This window comes from Electrona antarctica (assembly GCF_951216825.1).
Source record: "Electrona antarctica genome assembly, contig: scaffold_25, whole genome shotgun sequence".
Taxonomy (NCBI): Eukaryota; Metazoa; Chordata; class Actinopteri; order Myctophiformes; family Myctophidae; genus Electrona; species Electrona antarctica.
This window is the reverse complement of record NW_027637034.1, coordinates 6,918,169-6,936,066: the sequence shown is the minus strand read 5'-3', so window position 1 is coordinate 6,936,066 and position 17,898 is coordinate 6,918,169. Positions and strand designations below refer to the sequence as shown.

The 17,898-nt window shown below is 40.2% G+C and overlaps 1 long non-coding RNA gene across 1 annotated transcript; it reads right to left on the bottom strand.

Annotated features, from left to right (window-relative positions):
• Positions 1-10,979: 10,979 nt before the first annotated feature.
• Positions 10,980-17,432, bottom strand: LOC306919439. Its single transcript, XR_013789525.1, has 4 exons — positions 17,213-17,432; positions 15,495-15,602; positions 14,160-14,237; positions 10,980-11,365 (listed from the first exon to the last, which is right to left on the bottom strand). It is a non-coding gene; the product is annotated as an uncharacterized lncRNA (long non-coding RNA).
• Between the last annotated feature and the right edge of the window lie 466 nt (positions 17,433-17,898).

The following is a 17,898-nucleotide window of genomic DNA, read 5'->3' as shown; positions in this document are numbered from 1 at the left end:
TTGCAAGCTGGCTGTCGTACGCCTGGGAGGTTTTCTACCGTTACCTCATTACCAAAAACGTGTTTTTAGTGAAAGGCCGGAATGCCAGGGATGTGTTTACGTGTTTTGTGTTTTTATTCATTCAGAATGGTCTCGGTTCTAGAGACAATGGTGGTGGGTTATGGAATGTGTTCAAATGTGATCTTTGTACAGGGTATGTACAAAGATCACATTTGAACACATTCCATAACCCACCACCATTGTGAACTGAATGAATAAAAACACAAACACATCCCTGGCATTCCGGCCTTTCACTAAAAACACGTTTTTGGTAATGAGGTAACAGTAGAAAACCTCCCAGGTGTACGACAGCCAGCTTGCAGATCAACTATTTGTGCAACTTGTTACAAGAAAATAAAACATGTTACTGTATTGAGCCGAATAAGACCACCCCCATTGTTCAAGACTCATTTGTGGAAAAAGAACATTGAATGTCAAAAAAATTGGTCTTATATTCAGCACAATACGGCCTATTGTGCTGAATTTAAGACCACATTTTTTTTCTCCAATGGAAATATCTAAAAAACAGGGATGTATTGTAATCAGGGATTAGAACATTTGACATTCAATGTTCTTTTTCCACAAATTAGTCTTGAAAAATGGGGGTGGTCTTATTCGGCACAATACGGTAACATGTTTTATTTTTTTGTAACAAGTTGCACAAATAGTTGATCTGCAAGCTGACTATGTCATACACCTGCAGTTTTGGGTGTCGTACACCTGGGAGGTTTTCTACTGTTGCCTCATTACCAAAAACGTGTTTTTATTGAAAGGCTGGAATGCCAGGGATGTTTTTACGTGTTTTGGGTTTTTATTCATTCAGAATGGTCTCTAGTCTGTACTGGAGACAATGGTGGCGGGTTATGAAAAATGTTTCATATCGTTGCTGTCCGGAGGAAACCTCATAACTCAATTTATTTTACTTTTCATAACTAAGTGCTATTGAACACCCTAAAAGTAGTAAAAAAAACGCATTGGACAAAACCCAATTCCATTGGACCCTCAAACTGTCTGCTAAAACGGCTAACTCCACCACCTCGCTTTGTCATGCAAGTAATTGACATCTAAAGTCACAACACCCACTTTGATGAGGCAGTATTGCATCGTTTAAAAATATGAGGTTTTCTTCATTTCCTGAAAAATGAGTTTGGAGTTGGGGTTTCCTCCGGACAGCAACGATATGTGAAATTGCTTTATATATATATTTTATGACATTTCTGAAAAAAGCACTACGTCTGTAATCCACTTAACCAATCCACTAAGCCAATGTCCAGGCTCTGCCATGAGCCAATTGATTGCCATGGCCGGCACATGCTGGTCTAGTAGACGGCAAAGTCGTACTATATTTCTGACCCCCTCGGGGGTGTGTGTCATGTAGTCTGGTGGACACTGTAAAGTGTAAAATAATTAATGGAGATTGTTCAAAATAACAAATAAATAATTTGTATACATTCATGGTTTGGAAATAATGTTACATTATTATTATTAATTTAAATCACTAACTTGGGTTAAATGAACAACCCAGTGTATGGTTTATATGTAACCCAGTGATATGGTTGATTTCAATCACTAACTTGGGTTAAATGAACAACCCAGTGTATGGTTTATATGTAACCCAGTGATATGGTTAATTTCAATCACTAACTTGGGTTAAATGAACAACCCAGTGTATGGTTTATATGTAACCCAGTGATATGGTTAATTTCAATCACTAACTTGGGTTAAATGAACAACCCAGTGTATGGTTTATATGTAACCCAGTGATATGGTTAATTTCAATCACTAACTTGGGTTAAATGAACAACCCAGTGTATGGTTTATATGTAACCCAGTGATATGGTTGATTTCAATCACCAACTTGGGTTAAATGAACAACCCAGTGTATGGTTTATATTTAACCCAGTGATATGGTTAATTTCAAACACTAACTTGGGTTAAATTAACAACCCAGTGTATGGTTTATATTTAACCCAGCGATATGGTTAAATGAACAACCCAGTGTATGGTTTATATGCAACCCAGTGATATAGTTAATTTCAATCACTACATTGGGTTAAATAAACAACCCAACACATGAGTTGAAATGATCCAACTCAGCACATGGGCTAAGCTAACCCAGCATGTGTGTGGTCCAAAACGAAACCAGGGGCTGGGTTAAGGTTGGGCTATTTTTTAACCCAGTAGTTCTAAGTGTGTATAACCAAAAAACGAAAATCTTGTGCTGCTGTTTTTGCTTGTAAAATGTGTTATATTGATTTTGGCAACACCAAATCTTTCTCAAATGTCATAAATACATATACCTAACATCTGAAACAAGTATTGGTGCCTTAGTTTACTCATATGTGAATCTAGATCATCAGCAAATTTGTTATAGAAAACGCTTCAACTTAAGTGATTGGCACCTAGCACAATGAAACATACACATAGAAAATGTAGCCAAAAGCTTATGTTTCATACATAAAATATTTCACAACCTACTGGGTAATGAAAGGTAGAAAAGAAAAGCAGCCCACCTTGGCCCAAAATGGCTGAAAATCTATCAAAATGTTACCACGCCCCCAAAATTGGAATAATGAAAAAAATGGACAAGACTAAAAATAAATGCACTAAAGGTCAGAATTATTACAACATATGGTATGAAACATTTATACAAGTACCACAAAGTGTCACAGCATCTGACATTTGCACATGACCCCCCCCCCCCCCCCCCCCAGCTCAAGTGCAGTTAGTCAGTCTATTTGCCAGCCCATAGAGTCCCATTGTGAACCTAGACATGTTGAGTACACCAAAGTTTTATAGTACAAATGTTGAGTATGTATGGGTCCCCAGCATGTAGAAACCACCGGATGCTAACTTGCATATGTTGAACAATTATAATTAGCTTTAATGACCATAATCACCTAATGTATATGGACAAGATTTCAGCAATAGTCACAGGCCTTATGGATTTTTCTGCACCAATCAATATTAAAAGGACTACATTTGGCCCAGATGTAGTCCTGCTCTAATGATTTAGCTAGGGAACCCGAGCCAGTTACCTTCGGGGTCGCCATGGCGGCCAAATCCAATATGGCCGCCACATAAAACGCCTTCCTCACCAGCCATTTGCAGCATCCTGTTGCACACACTAAAATATCTGAGCCTTCTTGAGAAGAACAGAAGACCAGAGTAGTCAGACCAGTCCAACGACCTGTTCAGGTGCACTCCTAGAAACTTGTAGTTGTCTACATTCTCCACTACCTTAAAGGTGTAGTGAAATGAAAAATACGTTTTTCACACTTTTAGACCATCTCCGTGGTCATCATATGAGCATACCTAACAATGGATGCCAAAAAAATGGGAAAATTCTCATTTGTGTGTGTTTTTATATCAAAAGTCAAAAGTAATTTTTGTATTACTTCCTGAAAACGAAAACGTGCTGCGTGATGACGTGTCGAGGCCCACATCGATAAAAGCCAATCAAAATTAAGCTCAACCGTATCCTCTCCATATGTGCGCATCCGTGCAGCACAGCTGCTATTGATTACAGAAATCCTCCGTTTTTATTCCCATTCCAGATAACATCCAGACAGTGTATTACTCGGTTTCAACTTAATCATCACGCTAAAATATGTATCTGAAAACATTATAGGGTAGGAATAAGCCACATAACAGTAAACTGGTACAGCTGGCCATTTGATTTGTAAACAAACACACACCACGCTGCTGCGTATAGCATAGCAACAGTCCCTAGCTACCGTCCCATCGCCTGAAGGGATGCGACGCTCTGATTGGTTCAGAAACTTCATAGCGGTGTTTTAACTTGAGACCGTCTGAAACTTCAAAATAAAATGTCCACCATTTCCGTTTCACTACGCCTTTCATATGTTGCTGGGAACCGGAGGTACACTCTTGGTCGTGCCATAGTCCACCACCATCTTCTTGGTCTTGCTAGCATTGAGCCAGAGGCTATTTGCCTTGCTCCAGTGCACAACCTCCGTAACCATGCGCGCTCAACAGTGTTGTTACCTGAGATGCAGGTGACAACTGACATGTCTTGTAGTCGAAGTGGAAGTCAGATGTTTATAGGGTGAACAGGTGACAGCACTGTGCCCTGGGGAGCGCCCGTGATGTTCACCAGCACCTCCGATAGTCTGAGATCCATGCCACCAAACCATGGTCCACCCCCATCAACGCAAGCTTCTGTAAGCAGTTGTGACTGGATAGTTCTGAAGACTCTGGAGAAGTCAAAAAGCATGATTCTAACTGCGTTGCCCATGGTGCCAAGGTGTGTGAATGCCCTGTTTAGCATGCAGATGATGACATCATCAAACCCAATGTCCACCTGGTATGTAAAAACTGAAGGGGGCCGACGTAGTCACTCACCATCGGTCACAATGCAGCAAGATTTCCACAGTTCCTCCCTGTCATCAGGGAGGGGCATATCGTTTGGATCAGCAGTTCTGGACAACCTGATCTCCATATATGCCTATACTATATTATTGCGACCACAGGTCGCATTTACTATGAAATTGCGCATTTTCCGTCAGTCAGTCAGTGTATCACTCAAAATCCCCATACATGGGGAAAGCCCCCATATATGGTGCCCAGGTCTTGTGAGTGACATCATGTGACATCATCAGGGATGGAGATCCCTGATGATGTCAGAACCTGTTCTGACATTCCATATGTTGATCCTTCCCCATCCATCCTTCCTCTTCGATGTCTCCCTTTTGACTGATACCTGACCGTGTAAACTCTAGATGGGCCTGCCCCAAAGTTATTAATGCAGCCCGTTAGGGTGAGGTCGCTTCTCGCCCTCAGACTTACTGGTATATGCTATACTATACTATACTATACTATACTATACTATACTATACTATACTATACTGATATGCCAATATCTATGTATGGGTGTACATACTGTGTTTGAATCAGCGGTTCTGGACAACCGGATCTCCATATATGACTACACTAACACTACACTACACTACACACTACACTACACTACACAGATACTGATACGCCCATACCCATGCATGGGCATATATACTGTAAGTAGTTCTGGACAACCGCCTATCCAATCAACTCGACACCGGACATATAAATGTCCCTGTGCTGGGGTCAGCAGCAACAGTTAGTTGGTCCTACTCCTACTCATACTCTATCAATAGGAATGTACTGAACTCCATTACTTTCATTTTGTATTGTTTTAAATAAATTAAATGTGTAACATACAAAGGTTGCTTTTTTTAGGCTGTTCCTAAATGTGTTCTGGGTGAAAATGTTGAATACATTTTTTGGGTATAGTGGCCATATATATATAAAAACATATATATTAGAGTTTTCTGGATAGATGTACTCATAAATCGGAGCATTCGTTTTCACTTAGTGCCATCTTGTAAATATGCAAATTAAGGTTCCAGACACACTCAATCATAATTATAAGCATTCCAATGTGTTTGTAATGGTCAAAAAACATGACATAGACACAATGTTTGCATTTGTAGCTCATCTGGTTCAAATATTACAGCAAAACCATTTTAGGTATAGCAGCCATGGATTTGGCCGCTATGGCGACCCCAAAGGTTGCCAGCTTGGGCGCCCTAGCTAAATCCAGATTCTGTGACACTTTGTGATACTTGAATAAATGTTTCATACCATATGTTGTAATAATTCTGACCTTTAGCGCATTTATTTTTAGTCTTGTCCATTTTTTTTGCATTATTCCAATTTAGGGGGCGTGGTAACATTTTGATAGATTTTCAGCCATTTTGGGCCAAGGTGGGCTGCTTTTCTTTTCTACCTTTCATTACACAGTAGATTGTGAAATTCTTTATGTATGAAACATAAGCTTTTGGCTAAATTAACTATTGTGTATGTTTCATTGAGCTAGGTGCCATCACTTAAGTTGAAGAGTTTTCTTTAACAAATTTGCTACATTTCATGATCTAAATTCACATGATTAAACTAAGGCACCAATACTTGTTTCAGATGTTAGGTATATGTAATTATGACATTTGAGAAATAGTTTGTGTTGCCACAATCAATATAACACATTTTACAAGCAAAAACAGCAGCACAAGATTTTCGTTTTTTGGTTATACACTTGTATATACATTTCTGGCTTGTGACAAAATACTGCAGGATATTATGCGGAGAACTTTTAACCCAAAGTCCAGAAGGGTATTGTCTATGGAAATATGCATTGAAATCGTAGTGCCAAATACGCGGGAACGAAAATCATTTTCTAGGCACTTTTTCTTGGGTCGCAGCACGGCCTACTATAAGAGAACATTTTGCTGTGGGCCCCCAAAAATTGTCCTTCCTTCAATGTAAAGTCCATAGCACCAGAATAATAGGCCTGGCTGGATTCTGTAGCAGCCAATGTGTTAAATGATTGATTGAGATTGAGATGAGATGAGATGTTCTCGTCACATGAATGCACTACAAATCGACTTGTTACAACTTGCTATAAAGTTGATTTGTAGTGTATTCATATGACTGGGCCTATGTGAGGTTCTTAATGTAGCCTAACACTTTATTACATTGTTAATGTATGTATCAGCATTTGGCAATAGTACATTATTACACATTATTGTCATATTGTTCCATCTAGTGTGGTTGTTGCAAACCAGACTAAATGGAATGATGGAGCTTGTTGCTCGGGAACACATTTCACTCACTTCTTTATGTATACTGTAAACCAGTGATTGATTCTTAACCGCTATAACACAAAGTTGAACTGCTATAACAAAAGTATGGTTAAAAAGCACTTACCCTACATTAACGTTTGAGTTTTGACCCGACGTCCCAAAATGACATGGAGTCCAGTCTCACACTGGATGTGTCTGGAGGCAGTTTCCTCTGTCTCTGTTAAACGTCAACACGGGAGGAGTCACGGAGGTTTCCTGGTAGAGACCATGTGAGGAGAGAGAAGACAAGGAATCATGGTTTTTTTATTGTGTAATAATTTACTTTACACCAATGTTAAATCTACATGTTTGTATGTATAATATACATACAAACATGTCAATTTAGCATTGGTGTAAAGTAAGATTCCAATATACATTATTGTATGAGGATTTGACACTGTTGGAGCGGTTTCTCCCCTTCACTCTCTAGCTTGTTCCTACACGCACATGCGCACACACACATGCGCGCACACACACACACACACACACACACACACACACACACACACACACACACACACACACACACACACACACACACACACACACACACACACACACACACAAACAGTTTAACACAGGCACAGACACGCACACACACTGTTTCTGTATCTACACTGGATCTGCAAAGCCAAATGATCCTTAAGGAAGCATTTATTTTACAACACAGGCACAGACACGCACACACACTGTTTCTGTATCTACACTGGATCTGCAAAAAGCAAATGATTAACAAGAGCTTGTGACTAAATAATAACATTGGATCACAACACAGCTTCTCTTTTTTACAGCAACAACACACACACACACACACACACACACACACACACACATACTCACACACCAACACTTACGGTACATGTAGCAACAGGTCCTTGTTTTTATTAATAATAATAATAATAATATTAATAATAATAATAATAATAATAATAATAATAATAATTTATAAAACACTCACACTTAAGGTCCTTGCAGACTGGACGCGTTTTTTTCGGAAAAACGCTGCTAAAAATCTGAAAAACGCAGCAGTGTGCACTGTGCAGGGACCTTTAGTGTAGCAGAGACAGCAGGTTGTTGGATCCTGAAACAAACGGCTCCACTGTTAATGTTCAAACATGACACACCTGCGTGGACTTTGAAGTCATAATGACATAGTTGCACAACGTTACAAAGTGCGCTGAGGAACAGTAACCTCACCACTACAGCGATTCCTATGAGGGCAGATCTCCACCAGGCCTGGTGGCCCACCCAGGGCTGTGTCAGTGGTGGTGGTTATTTCAATCTGTCAATCTGAAGTTTTTTCTTTTCTCGTGAAATACTGTATTTTAGGGGGAAAGATTTACATATCTACGTAGCGTAATGTGTGAAAGCCACAAAGATATGACAGCCAATTTACAAAAAAGACTCCTGTAGTGTGAAATACATAACGATCTGATGACTCTCCGATAACTTTAAAAGTCCTACAGTGTGTATGGGGGCCATGATAAGAGATTTGAATGCAAAGAGTAATCTTGCAAAAGTGTGTCAGGGTTTAGAAAATTGTGTGTGATGTTTTCAGTTTTGTGTGTGCTGTTTTGAGAATGCCGTTAATATTGTCTTTAGAAACGTGTGTTAACAATCGTGGAAAAACTGTCAAATCTAGCCACTGTGGAGGAACTGGAGTAGGTGCAGTGCCGTTGGATGAGTCTGGGTCTGCAGTCTTAGGTACTATAGCTTCTTTTTTTCTTTTTCTTTTTTTTAATAATTTTTATCTCACGATTTTGTAACCCATTTTTCACCCCTGTGTCAATTATCTAATGTGACACACCCTCCGCCAACCTAGTCCCCATATGTGGGGGACATGGGGAGAGCAACGGACTTGAACTCATGCTTCCTTCATGCCTGAGTGTCCAAGTTGCTCCTTTACACCTGACAGGGGGGAGTTTCCCTGGTTGGACGTAGCGCGTGGAAGGAACACGTTATTCCAACCAGTTCCTTTCCCCTCCATCAGGCGCCCCGGCTGGCCAGGGGGAGGCAGTTTAGAGACCAGGATTATATAGCTTCAACACAAACACATCCAGCACATTTCCGCCACAATATAGTACACTGCAGCAGTGAAAAATAGACACAGACTACATGAAAAATTACGGACTAATGGAGTAATGCACCACATTATCGCTTTTTCAACCTCATGCCATCAGGACAAAGATACAGAACCTTACCATGGAAAAAGGTTTGTTTCAGTAGGAGCTTTGTCCCCTCAGCCACCGCGACATTAAACAAACTGCCCCGCCGATAGGATGGTTCTGTACACAGTGGGGACCTCATGTTTTTGTATTGTCTTGGTGTAATGTTTTTCTGTACTGTGTGTGGTTTTTGTTGTTGGTGTTGAACAGACCTGTGAAGATGAATATCCTTCGGGACAATAAATTATTATTATTATTATTATTACTACGGTAAGTGAGTTACTGAATCTTTACAAAAATATGCGTTACAGCAGGGTTTCTCAATGTTTTTGGCTGGTTACCCCTGGAAATGCTTTGGCCTGCATGGCAAATAATGAAGCCAAATAATTTAGCGACCCCCAGGTTGAGAACCCCTGTGTTAGTATAGTTACTGGCAAAAAAGAACCGTGATACTTTGTAACTGTCTATAGCAATGACTGCTATCACAATATAGAGCTATTTAATACTGAACAAACACTTTAGCAATGATTTCTATCACACTATATGGATATTTAACACTGTTACTGAACAAACACTCTATGCTGCAGTGTATAGCAATGACTACTGTCACAATGTAGGGGAGAACGGGGTAAGATGAGCCAGCGTTTAAGTTGAACCACCCCCTTTATCAAGAAAACTAGAAAACTGTGTTGCCATGTGACCTTAAATCTAGTAAGCATCCATAATTTACACCTGGCTGTGAAGTTGGGAAGCACATGGGGAAAGTTAGAAAACATTATTTTACACAAAAAACAGTTTTTTGTCGGTCAAAGTAAAATTTCGACACATCATGTAAAATGACTGTTATACAAAGCAAAATGTACCTAGGTCTAACATGTAATATCATACACGTTGATGATTTGCCAATGGATAGAACCATGTGAATCATTTAGCAATTAAATTGTCTGAAGTAGCTTATTCTAGTCATTGTTTTCTAAATGGTGGCTATGGGTAAGATGAACCAATGTCCGGGGGTAAATTGAGTCAATGGGAATCACTATTCATATTTTTTTATTAAGTCTTTGCTACTCAAATTATACTGAATGGCCTTCAATTTGCATGTATATATACTCATTTAAGAGAAGTTTGCAATATTGTATTAACAATATTGCAAATATAAGGTTCTGAATAAAAAACTTTATTTAATTGTCTTAATATTGTTTAAATAAATAAACAAATAAGACTATTTGCAAAAGGGAAAACTGCTATTATATTATTATTGATAAGTGATACATTATCTGTTCAAGTTTAAGCTTTTAACATTAAAATATCATGTGGTTCGACTTGCCCCTCGACTTGGATCAACTTACCCCTTACCTGGGGCAAATTGAGCCACATGACCACTTTTTTTTAAAAAGGTCATATTTTCATGGCCCTTTGTCATAGATGCTTACTCATCATTTAAATTGATAGAAGACATCCTGAAATATGGGTAGATCATTAGATTTGACTTCCAGCTCATTTTGCCTTGCTTCCGGGACAACTTAAGCAAAAAGTGGTTCATCTTACCCCGTTCTCCCCTATAGATATGTAACACTGTTACTGAACAAACACTATATTATAGCAATGAATAGAACAATGGTTCACAAACTGGGGATTGGGACCCTCAATCTGTGTGCGTGCGTGCATGGATAATTATTTTGGGAACCCTTGGTACAGAATTCCTTCCTTCTGATGATGATGATGGTCAGTCATACATGTTACAGCTCAACTTAGTTGTTCTCTAGCCCAACAACGTGAACGCCAAATACACTTTGAGGAGCAGGAGCTCCATCTAGTGGCTGAAGGTGACATACTATCATATCATAATGTGAACTGCACTGAACCAGTGATTGTGCATTTGTAAGTGCTCTTGTATTTATTTTACAAGCTTTCGGTCTACTGACCTTCTCCATCCATCCATCCATAATAGGCCTACCACTTGAAAACGGTATTCCATTGGGCTTCATGCCTCCTCCTAGCACTTTCCCTTTTATATTTTACATATTATTTGTGTATTGTGCTAAATCAAATACAAAATCAAAGAGGTAGAAAACCTAAAAAAAACAATCACAACAACGCCTTAACAATCCAGTTTACTTGTTATCTTGACATTTATCGACACAAAGACATTTAGATGTATGACACATACATACATTTTGTTTCATTAATAAGACATTTTGTTGCATTTGTACACATGAAGACAGTAGTAAACAACAACACAGGTAAGTGCTTTCAGGCCACATGTCGTCAACACACATTATCAAACATTTTCAAAACTTTTAGAAATTGTTCACAAAGTTACATTTTGTCCCCCAAAAATAGCCTGATATAACCCGACCGACAAGCTCACAACACGTCAGATTGTGAGCTTAATTGTTTATTGTCAGTTTTTGGCTATTTCTGAATGAATTATGGCTGAAGTGGATAAATATGATCTGATTGCAGCTCCACATAAGAATCGTTCTCCTGAAATGAGACAAACATGATGTTACTGCAAGTACATTTACTCATAAGTGCTGTAATTAAGTACAATGTTGAGGTACTTTTACTAGTTGAGAATGTCCATTTTGAGAATGTACATATACATTTACACTCATGTACATATCAATCAGAGCTAGTCGGAAAATAAATGCCGATCTCCAAGCTCACAATTTATAAATTAGGCATTTAGCAGACGCTCTTAATCCAGAGCGATTTACATTAAGCAATAACAAAAGCATGGCATACATCACATATATAAAAGTAGTTATCATGAATCATGCGTAAACTAAGAACGTAACAGTGGAGTATCTATGAAAACTATACATACTATACTATATTATATAGTATACATGTGTACTATAGTATACATGTGTCACAACATACTGAGCTTAAAGATCAAGAGGGCATCAGAAATATAGTGGCCCTCTGGAGTGAGTGTGGAAATAAAGTTGCCCTCTGGAGTGAGTGTGGAAATATATAGTGGCCATCTGGAGTGCGTGTGGAAATATAGTGGCCCTCTGGAGTGAGTGTGGAAATATAGTGGCCCTCGGGAGTGAGTGTGGAAATATAGTTGCCCTCTGGAGTGAGTGTGGAAATAAAGTTTTGATTGATTGATTGATTGAAGAATTTATTAACAGTTTGCAGAATTACAGTACATTTCAAGCACAAACTCAATACAAAGGCTGTTAACTGTGAGTGGACGACCCAATTAAGCATTACACTTGTTTCCAATAGGGTCCACCATGTTCAAATCATCAAAACATTTAGAGACGTACAAATAGACACTTCTATAGACAGAACAGGAATTCATCATAAAGGAGGTAAAAAGGGAAAAGAAACATATACAGTGAGGGAAAAAAAGGGGTGGGCGGTGGGGATTCACGTTCAGCTCCGTTAATTTGTTTGTTTTCCTTGGAGGAGCTGCGTTGGGTCCCCAAGTCGGCTCCGTGGCCGTACCTTGAGTTGGCTGTGTGGCCGTGACCGTCTCTTGTGTTGTCCTTGCGATGGGTCCCCAAGTCGGCTCAGTGGCCATACCTTGAGTTGGCTGTGTGGCCGCGACCGTCTCTTGTGTTGTCCTTGCGTTCGTGTTTGAGGGATTCCGATTTTACAGGGGCCAGTTTCAAATTGCAGCCGTCCGTAGGTGCCCTTTGAGAGCGGTTTTGAAGGAGTCAAGGGATTTGCATGTCTTAATGACAGTTGGTAGGGCGTTCCACATTTTGGTGGCATAGGAGCGAAAATAATTTAGTCCCTTGTTTGTGCCGAATCTGGGTTGTACATGGTTCGTTGCACTCCCTCTGGTGTTGTGGGTGTGGACTTCGTTAACATTAAGGAAGTATCTAGACAGGTACATGGGTATCTTGGTGGTGTATCGAATCTTGTGGACCAGACCCATTGCAAGATGCTGTACTCTGTCGTCGACCCTAAGCCATTCCAGCCTGTCGAAGTGGGCAGGGGTGAGGTGGGTTCGGGGGGCTAGGTCAAGTAGGAGCCTGACCAGTTTGTTTTGGGAAGTCTGGAGACTGGTTTTAAGGGCCTTTGAGGTGCTGTGGTACCAGGAGGTGCATGCATAGTCAAAGAAACCCTGTACAAGGGCTCCTGTTAGGGTCTTCAAGGTGTTTTTGTTGACCAGTGAGGAGATCCTTTAAAGGAATCTTGTTCGTTGCCCTCTGGAGTGAGTGTGGAAATATATAGTGGCCATCTGGAGTGAGTGTGGAAATATAGTGGCCCTCTGGAGTGAGTGTGGAAATATAGTGGCCCTCTGGAGTGAGTGTGGAAATATAGTTGCCCTGTGGAGTGACTGTGGAAATATCGTGGCCCTGTGGAGTAAGTGTGGAAATATCGTGGCCCTCTGGAATGAGTGTGGAAATATAGTGGCCCACTGGAGTGAGTGTGGAAATATAGTGGCCCACTGGAGTGAGTGTGGAAATATAGTGGCCCTCTGGAGTGAGTGTGGAAATATAGTGGCCCTCTGGAGTGAATGCGGAAATATAGTGGCCCTCTGGAGTGAGTGTGGAAATATAGTGGCCCACTGGAGTGAGTGTGGAAATATAGTGGCCCACTGGAGTGAGTGTGGAAATATAGTGGCCCACTGGAGTGAGTGTGGAAATATAGTGGCCCTCTGGAATGAGTGTGGAAATATAGTGGCCCACTGGAGTGAGTGTGGAAATATCGTGGCCCTCTGGAGTGAGTGTGGAAATATCGTGGCCCACTGGAGTGAGTGTGGAAATATATATTAGACACACATTGTGTTAAATGTATGAACTAACTTTGAACAAGTTTGTGTAGAAAGTGAACTTTCCCAACACTGCTAGTTCCTTTGTAGATTTGGATTATATAAAAAAAACGTACATCTCGGCCATTTGACAGACTATTTTTTGGTTCCAGTTCTGAGACGCCCCTTGAGTGGCAAACAGCATGGAGCGTATACTTGGCCTGATGAAGACTCCTCTGTGAGTCGAACCATGTTGTAATAAAGTACCTTGATTTATACCCTCTCCTCTTATTCTTATACTTTTTTGAGTGCTCGGATCGCCTCCTTTCCTTCAGCATTTTAGTCCCTTTGATCTTTGAAACACCAGCCTACTTGTTTAACTTTTTTCACCTCCATTGAGCACCTAAGTTGATTTACTTTATCGCTTAGAATGGAGTGTTAGTTTGGAAGCGCTTGTTGGAAATCACTCAACCGTCCTGCGTACCACCCGTTTCGATGTCACACAGGCGGGAGGACGTTGCGTTATTGAAAATGAGCGCTTCCAAACTCTGACACACAAAAACTCACCTGCATAGAAAGCCCGGAGCAGTGTGGTAATCAGGTCTTCGGGGTGAGTTGTCATCACTGAATTGAACATGGTGGAAACTGTTGTAAACAAGTGTAATGCTTAATTGGGTCGTCCACTCACAGTTAACAGCCTTTGTATTGAGTTTGTGCTTGAAATGTACTGTAATTCTGCAAACTGTTAATAACATTTTCAATCAATCAATTCATAGCAGCTGAAAAGAAGCTGCCAAGCCCTTGTCCTGCTCGACAGCATGATTTTGTATTATTTATTATTATTTATTGATTATTTTATATTATTATTTATTAGTTTAGAGCACTGTTTCCCAAAGAGTGGGTCGGGACCCACTTGTGGGTCGTGAGCACATTTGTATGGGTCCCTTTGCATTTAGTTTCCCACATTTTGTTTTTAATTAATATTATTTCAAAACATAATAAAGCAAAATGTTTCATGAATTGAAAACAAAACTCAATGATTCTTTTCAGAAACCTCAGAAAGAAATCAAAGAAGAATCAAATAAATTCTATAAATTAGAAAACAAATGCTTATAAGAACCGGTGAAAAAACTACAATCTACAAGCTCATAACGCTGTGAGCTTGTAGATCGGCTGTTTTCAGTTTGGGTCCCGTCTAATCTCTCTTTAGGTCACGGGCTAAAACGTTTGAGTCCTTTGTGAGTGAATGAAGAGCTTCAGGTAACACAATCCTCTTTAATCCTCATAACAGCGCCTCTAACCAACACCAACAAGGCATGGATTATCATTCAAACCACATAAAAAGGTCTTATAATGGACCCACTTATTTACCGGTAGTTTTGACAGCACATTTTGATTTTAATGTTTTTTTAATCTGAATCGTAGTAATGTGCACGCGCGTGCATGCTGAATGTGTACATTGTTAAGGGAGCTGAATGTGGTTACCCCTGGCCTAGACCTTGACCTGTGATTCCCAAAACATAAAGTAGTAATAAATAAGTAAATAAATAAAAATACATTATTATTATTATTATTTCTCTTTATACACAAACCCAGTATTTTCTCTTTTAATTGTCTTGTCCACTTTGCAATACAGCATCAAATTAAACTATAATGAACTATTTTGTATCAATTCTCTCTAAACAAATAAAAACAAAATAAAGAAAAAAACATCCTGTATTTTCATCCCTTTTTGTACAGCAGTAGGAGACTACAGTCATGTGACAACAACAAAAATAACTATCTCCATAAATTCAAGTATTTTCTATGCAAATTATAAAATAAGTCACTTTTCTGGGTGAACTACTCCTTTAAGTGGATGCGTGTGCGTGTGCATGTGTGTGTGTTAAGTTACAGACTCACCTCATCACTGCTGGAGGAAGAGGACGATGAGGATGATGATGAAGATGACTCATGCCCGTCCTCATGTTGTTTGTGTCCGTCCTTGTCCTTCTTCTTGTGTTCCTCTTCCTTGGATTGGACAGACAGACAAACAGACAGACAGACAGACAGACAGACAGACAGACGTGTTAATTTTGTCGACAAACTATGATGAAAAATGTCCGTCGACTACCTTTTTTCATTGACAAAAGAAAAAATAAGGAATAAGGAACGAATAAGGAAATAAGTCATTTTATATAGTTTGGTGGTGGTGTACGGATATTGTGCTCTGAAAATAGCAGGTCTACAAGCTCACAATGTGTCACAAGTGGGTTGTAAACTTGTAGATCGGCTATTTTCCGGTATATGATTTGCTTTTTTTATAGCACTTTTGGCAAGCTATCACGGACCGACTCATTGGAGGCAATGTGTCTTAGAGTCTTGCACAAGGACACTTCGACATGTAGACAGGGGGAGCTTTCGAACCGCCGACCCACGCATCATTGGACAATCTGCTCTACCTCCTGAGCCACAGCCGTCCAGTGTAGGCTACATGCCACCCCGTCAACATCAACTGTTTAATGATAATGATAATGACATTTATTTATATAGCCCATTTCAAGACATAGTCACAAAGTGCTTTACATAACAGGGTGCAAAACAATAACAACGTAGTCACAGCTACAACAAGATAACATTGAATGACAGCAGGCACAACATGAAAGCATACACACAAAAAAAGAATAAGGTATGCAAAAGGAAATTAAGAGAAAGCCTTAACGTAAATGTGGGTTTTTAGAAGGGATATAAAACATGACACAGATTTTGCAAGTCTTAAATTAACAGGTAGGGCGTTCCATAGCAGGGACGTGGGCCCACGGTGGGCACATAATTCAGCCCGGGAAGTGGAGTTCCTCTCTTGTATTTTATTAATACAAAAGAAAAAACGGCTGGCCCAGACCGGCCTGGACTGGACCGGCCGTTCGGGAGTTGTCCCGAATTTCCCAATGGCCAGCACGTCTCTGTTCCATAGTTTGGGAGCCCGGATTGCAAATGCCCTGCCACCTTTTGTGATAAGCTGGGCTGTGGGAGTCTCAAGGAGGGCTTTGTCTGAGGACCTGAGTGAACGTGTAGGCTTATAGGGAGCCAAATCTTAAAATCAATTATATTTCTAGTTTAGTCGACTAATCACCTGTAGTTTTAGTCAACTAAAATATTAAAAGGTAGGGTAAGTGATTTTCTTTGGTTAAAACTAGTGCTAAAAATATCTAGCCTATATTGTGATAGTACTTCTTGCCATATTGTATCAAACTGAAAATAAATGTTCAGGTCGGGATACCAGCAATTTTATCCAATCAGGATGGAGAAGGGTGCATGCGTTTGGTCCGACGTACTAACATTCCTACGGTCATGAGTCCGACACCCTACCAAACCCAACCCTAAACCTAACCTCACAGGAAGCCACAGGTTAGTTTTAACCTGCGGGTTAGTTGTAAGCTTCCACACATGTCAGGAACCATGTGTTAGTTTTAACCTGCCGCGCAAGTCAGGAGCCACGAGTGTGTTGTAACCATTGACGCATGTTGGGTGCGACAGTGTTGCCGAACTAATGCCTGTCCGACCGGCAGAGAAGGGACTACAGACTGAATCAGGTCTTGTAGTAATTGAGTTTTTAATAATAAAAACATATCAAAACAAACCTTGCAGTCAGACTTGTCTTTGCACTTGTCCTCGCAGTCAGACTTGTCTTTGGACTTGTCCTCGCAGTCAGACTTGTCTTTGGACTTGTCCTCGCAGTCAGACTTGTCTTTGGACTTGTCCTCGCAGTCAGACTTGTCTTTGCAGTCAGACTTGTCTTTGGACTTGTCCTTGCAGTCAGACTTGTCCTTGCAGTCAGACTTGTCCTTGCAGTCACTCTGAAACAAATAAGCAAAGTATTCTGGAATTAAACAAAATAATGAAATGTCACGACTGACTGCTTTCCATAAGCAGGTTGGACATACTGACTGCCTTGCTATCAAAGCAGGTTGGACATACTGACTGCCTTGCTATCATAAGCAGGTTGGACATACTGACTGCCTTGCTATCATAAGCAGGTTGGACATACTGACTGCCTTGCTATCATAAGCAGGTTGGACATACTGACTGCCTTGCTATCATAAGCAGGTTGGATATACTGACTGCCTTGCTATCATAAGCAGGTTGGACATACTGACTGCCTTGCTATCATAAGCAGGTTGGACATACTGACTGCCTTGCTATCAAAGGAGGTTGGACATACTGACTGCCTTGCTATCATAAGCAGGTTGGACATACTGACTGCCTTGCTATCATAAGCAGGTTGGACATACTGACTGCCTTGCTATCAAGCTCACTGTGCCCATGC